At 45.1% G+C, this 5,619-nt stretch overlaps 1 long non-coding RNA gene across 1 annotated transcript; it reads left to right on the top strand.

The window, feature by feature from the left end:
* Window positions 1-323: 323 nt before the first annotated feature.
* LOC124660368 lies at window positions 324-2,084 on the top strand. The gene is made up of 3 exons (XR_006989871.1): window positions 324-388; window positions 1,407-1,532; window positions 1,892-2,084. It is a non-coding gene; the product is annotated as an uncharacterized LOC124660368 (long non-coding RNA).
* The last annotated feature ends 3,535 nt before the right edge of the window (window positions 2,085-5,619 follow it).

The following is a 5,619-nucleotide window of genomic DNA, read 5'->3' as shown; positions in this document are numbered from 1 at the left end:
AAAATTGGCTTCATGGTTATTCATCTTACAGGGATATGGCCAAGGGAGTAATTAGTTGGCTGCAGAAATAAAGGAAACTGTGCCGACTTCTTATCATATCTTTAATAAAAGCACCTTCTACTCAAGGATGGACACTAAAATTCTCGAACTTTCATATTTTGTATTCTCTGTAGCTATACACACTGGTTCTAAAATTTCTCTTGGTCTTGTGATTATGCAGTTTCAGACGAGAGGCAAATCTTCAGTATTTGTGTGCTGCAATTGTGAGATATATAAAGCCATGATTGCACAGAAGGTTCACAAACTAATCAGAGTATGCGACGTCTTTGGTCCTAAGGTTGTTTGGATCTCAAATATTCCAGTCTAATAATCTCACATGTATGCAGAGGTATATCATAATTTCGTTTATTGTGCCATTTTTGGGTTTACCTTCAACTAATGAATTCTGAAAAATTGTATTTTCTGGAGATGTACTGTCAATTATACTTAAGGATGCAAATTGAGTTCAGCAAAAATGCTTAGTCAATTACCACGCAACATCTTTTGTCCTATCTACTATATTCTACTTTGTGAACTATAATAGATTTAGTCAAAAGAAAATGCTTATTGCTTATGCAATTACAACATGCTTTTCAAACGTGAAGTTAAAACGATCTTTCCATTCTTAGCTTTCTATATGTACATCTCTTATTTACCGTACAGACAGATTTCACCCATTGTTGATGTGATTGATTGCTTCCTCTGTTGAATTGATAGAGATGAATACACCATGTGTTATAAATAGCATTTGGGTTGCCCTCTCTGGCTTTCAACTCTGAGCTCATATATCCCTACTATTATTGCGACTTGGTTTATTTTCAAGGTGTGCAACTGAGCACTAGCATTCAAGATTCGGGATTAATCATGGTTGTTGGCATGGGAAAATTGTTGGTACATTTTGATAGGGATTGGCACTTGAACATGTATGAGATTTATCAATAACTTGGCATGTTCGACCTGTTTTTGAGCTATTTTGCCTCACATTTCCATAAGTATGCTCCGGTCCGAGCTTTTGTTAATGGTCCCTGCGTATTTACTATCGAGAGATAACAGTTTGACTAGTTTTTTCTTTGTTTGGGAATAAACAAGTTGACTACATGTCCTAATCTATCTAACTCAAGAAAATGACACAGTTTGGTGTTTTGGTTCTACTATGGTGCCACCATGTTACCACATGGCTTGCGGAGTGATTTCCTAGTCTTGTCTGGATGGGCTTAACAGCCTTACAGTGTGCTGTTTGACATGAGCAATGTTTGAAATCCTAGATTTAAATCATGTTTCACATGAATCTGTGTGGTTGACATTTCCTGGTTGACATTTCACCGCTTATGTAGATAACTTCCTCTTGTATACATTTTTTGCTGCAGGATTGGCAATTTTGGTGTGTCCTTGTTCTTGAAGGAGTAACTCTTCATGTCTTTTGCAACCCTCCACTGTGCCACCGAGACACCAATTCTAGCAACATTCTTTTTGATGAAAATTTCGTTAGCAAGGTTCGTTCTTTAGATGTACTGATAAACTCTAGCAACGGGTGTATTCAATTTGTGAAACATGGTGACAAATGTCCTCGACTTGTATGTTCTAATATATTTAGCTCAAGAAAATGAAACATTTGGGGCTTTGATACTACTATAGGTACCACCATGTTACCACGGGGCTTGGTGAGTGATTTCCTAGTGTTGTCTGGATGGACTTAACACCATTGTTAAAATTGCTTCCTAGCCTTACAGTGTGCTGCTTGACATGAGAAATGTTAGAAATTCCGGATTCAAATCCTGTTTGACATGAATATGTGTGGTTGACATTTCACTGCTTCTGTAGATAACTTCCTCATGTATACATTTTGCTGCAGAATGGGCAGTTGGTGTGTCCTTGTTCTTGAAGTAGTACCTGTTCATGTCTTTTGCAACCCTCCACTCTGCCATCAAGACACCAATTCGAGCAACATTCCTTTGGATGAAAATTTTGTTAGCAAAGTTCGTTCTTGTGATATACTTATAAACTCTAGCAACTGCCGACATTCAGTTTGTGAAACAAATGTCCTCGACTTTATATGCAGGTTATTGATTAGCCTTGCACATGCTTCAAGAACTGGTGATAACTTTGAAGCCATGAACACACAGATACGAGGAACTATAGGTGAATTTTCACAATATTAATCAGCTAATTAAAACTATGTGGAATGTTACTTGAATGCTTAGTAAATTACGGACCAGTGTTGTTCACCTCGCTCATATAGTCGATCAACTGCAGGCCACATGGATCTTTTTTTTTGTGGGATACTGTAGTTATTATCTGAAAGAAAGAAAGAAATGATTATATTCTTGGTGCTCTGCGAATTTAACTTCTAATCAACAGCCGTATTGTCTAATTTTCGTTAGTTTTGTGTAATTCCTTCCTTGCTTGGTTTGCTTACTCTTATCATATTTACTCCTCCAATAAGCCTTTAATAACCCTCCTTCAACCATACTTTCCTAAGAACCTGTATTCTTTTTGTGGGCCAACCAAGCATTAGAAATCAAGTTGTGAGCTGCACCAAAAACTTAAGTTTAACAAAATTTGAGTGAATTTGTGTCGTTAGATTGGTATAATGGATTTATTATATCATTTTGAAAAATATTTAAACTAGCAATGGTTAATCTATATACATCTTCAGGTTCGTCGACACCCAGAGGACACATGGCGCCCCCAGGAAGGTCAAGAAGGCACTGGCTCACCTTTCGTCAGAGGTGATTGACATTAGAGATCGTGGTATTATAGTTTTGGTGATGATGGTATTCTTGGATGTTTTTCCTCTTTCCATCAAGTTTTGGTGGGGAGCATCCTCTGGAGAAAATCCGATGCTCTAGGTACTCAGGCTGCTGCTAATGGCATTGGTGCGAGACACTTTTCTAGATCAATTGATGGCAGATCATCTTCCTTGGAAAGCATGCAGTGGTATCCAGATTGTTGAGTGTAACCTACGGGAGAGACGACTGAGTGTGTTAAATGCTTATTAGCATCTACAACCTTTGTTACTCAATGAATAATTCTTAGTTCTTATGTGTTAGATCCGTGAGCTAATGGATGCTTCTGACTTACTTATGTATTGTATGTTATGGAGATTGATGAGTTGGATTATAAATTTGCTCCTACTTATGGCTTGGGCATTTGAACGGCCTTGTTTGTTCTCAAGTACAACTTGAACTGTGATGATTTGTTGCGCCAGCTTGCTTGCTTGTTGTATGGTGATTGTTGCCCTGCATACATATGCGACTTGGCCTGGATTTAGCATTTGAAGCACTGGCTCCAGTTTACATTTGTATTCACATACTTGGTGGCATTGGTTAATTAAAGGCAAACAACCATCGTCAAGCACGAATGATCTTGTGACATTATTTTGTGGGCGTGACTTTGTGAGACAAGTTTGTTTTCTGATTTCTTATCTTGTGATGACCACTAGAATAATATTGTCATATGTAGTGGGTGAGGTTTATTTTGTGGCTGTGACATGCAGCTATGACTTCAAGTCAAGCCTGGAGCATCCCTAGTAGAATGAATTCAGCTGCAGCAATATTCATTTACATTTCTTCAAAAAGTGAATTTTACTAGGTGAAGGTTTGGTTCCAGTTTACATTTAGCTTCATGGCAGCAGTGGTTAATTAACCGCCCTAGTGGATCATATGGTATCCACACAGGTCAATCACGAGCCGATATTTAGGTGCCAAATTAATTAGCTTTAGTACTAGTTAGCAAAGAGAAGAGCCAGAGAACATGTACATGAGCTTGGGGCGCAGCTCCTCTACAGTACCGGTGTTACTGTACCTGTACAGTAATTCAGAAAATCTGCCGTTCAGTTTAATCTAACGAGCCTCCTGCGACTCATAAATGGACACCGGATTCGAAACAAACTTAGGCGCCAAATTTGTACATGCAGAGGGAGCACTCGCAAGTAATATTTCAGAAGAGCTGCGCCCATTGGTGAACTTGCATGGGCTGCACTCGCACCAACGGAACCAGCTGTCACGGCAGGCCGGCTCCGGCGGCAGCAGCAATCGACGAGGCCAACGTGGCCGGCCGGCCTGCATTGTACTACCTCAGTTGCGCCAAATTTGTACATGGAGAATCTCAGCCATGCTTTCGCAAATACAACCTCAGTTGCGCAAGAGGAGGGAGGTATCAAACGACAAGGACAACGCGGAGTCAAGGAAGGGTACGTGCTCTGTCTGGCTGTGTCGCTGCTCGCGGCGAGGTGTTGAGGAAGGGCGTCATGTGCTGCCAGCGGCAAGGCGTTGAGGATGAGAACCGTGTCACTGCCGGCGGCGAGGTGGCGAGGGAGGGCGTCGTGTCGCTGCCGCCAGCGAGGCGTTGAGGATGAGAACCGTGTCACTGCCGGCGGCAGGGTGGTGAGGAAGGGCGTCGTGTCGCTGCCGCCGGCGAGGCGTTGAGGATGAGAACCGTGTCCGCTGCCGGCGGCAGGGTGGAGAGGAAGGGCGTCGTGTCGCTGCCGCCGGCGAGGCGTCGATGAAGGGCGTCGTGTCGGCTGTCGTCGACGAAGGGCCATGTGTCGCTGCCAGCGACGAGGCATCCCAAATCCCAATTACGTATTGTTTTCATGTCACTTGGAGGAACAACTAGAGATGTCCTACGATGCAGGTGTTTAGCCAATTGATCCTCAATCTACAGGAGATGATCCTGCTCTGCTTTTTGGCGCTAGGTTGCAGTGCTCACGTAATTCATTTGGCGCCAAAAGAAAGATATATGCGATATTCCCTCCATACCACCTTAAACACAGGAATTATTTTTCTAATCCGGGTGTCCACCGATGAATGGCAGGAGACCCGTTAGATTAAACTGGACGGCAGATTTCTTAATTACTGTACGAGTACAGTAACACCAGTACTGTAGAGGAGCTGCCGATGCATGCGGCCGGCCGACGTTGTCGCCTTGAGGTGCGACGCGGCGACACAAGCACACGGCGTCCTGGTTGGCCGACGTCGTTGCCTTGAGCTGTAACGCAGTACGAGTAAGCGTCGTCCTCCTAGCTGGCCGACGTACCCGCGGCGGCACGAGGACATGCAGACGTCGTCATCTTGAACGAGCAAGCGACGTTCTAACTGGACGACGTAGCCGCGGCGGCACGAGCAGACGCCGACACCGTTGCCTTGAGCTGCGCCGAGGACGCGACGTCCCAGACGGTCGACGTCGTCGCCTTGATCTACGCCACCACACGAGCAAGCGCCGTCCTAGCTGGCCGACATAGCCGCAGCGGCACGACCACACGCCGACGTTGTCGCATTGCGCGCAGGCATTTGCCGAAGTACTCGGCGGGGAGCGGCGGGGCCGGCCTCGACCGGCACTCGAAGGAGAACTGCATGTGGCTGCGCGCCGCACCGTCCACGCCCACGGAACGGCTCCTCGGGAGGCACACCCACGCCAGCGCCGACGCTGCCACGAACGACGACGGGCGCTGCTGCGTTCCTGGTTCTGCACCGCGTCCTTGATCCCGTCGATCTGGTCGCGCGTTAGCGGGAAGGACGCCATCACCGGCCGGTGCTGGCATCTCCGTTTCCGCCGTGAGCATCCTCATACCGGAGAGCG

Source organism: Lolium rigidum, chromosome 6, assembly GCF_022539505.1.
Source record: "Lolium rigidum isolate FL_2022 chromosome 6, APGP_CSIRO_Lrig_0.1, whole genome shotgun sequence".
Classification (NCBI taxonomy): Eukaryota; Viridiplantae; Streptophyta; class Magnoliopsida; order Poales; family Poaceae; genus Lolium; species Lolium rigidum.
Note: the sequence above shows the minus strand (reverse complement) of the source record. Positions and strands in the feature narration are given on the sequence as shown.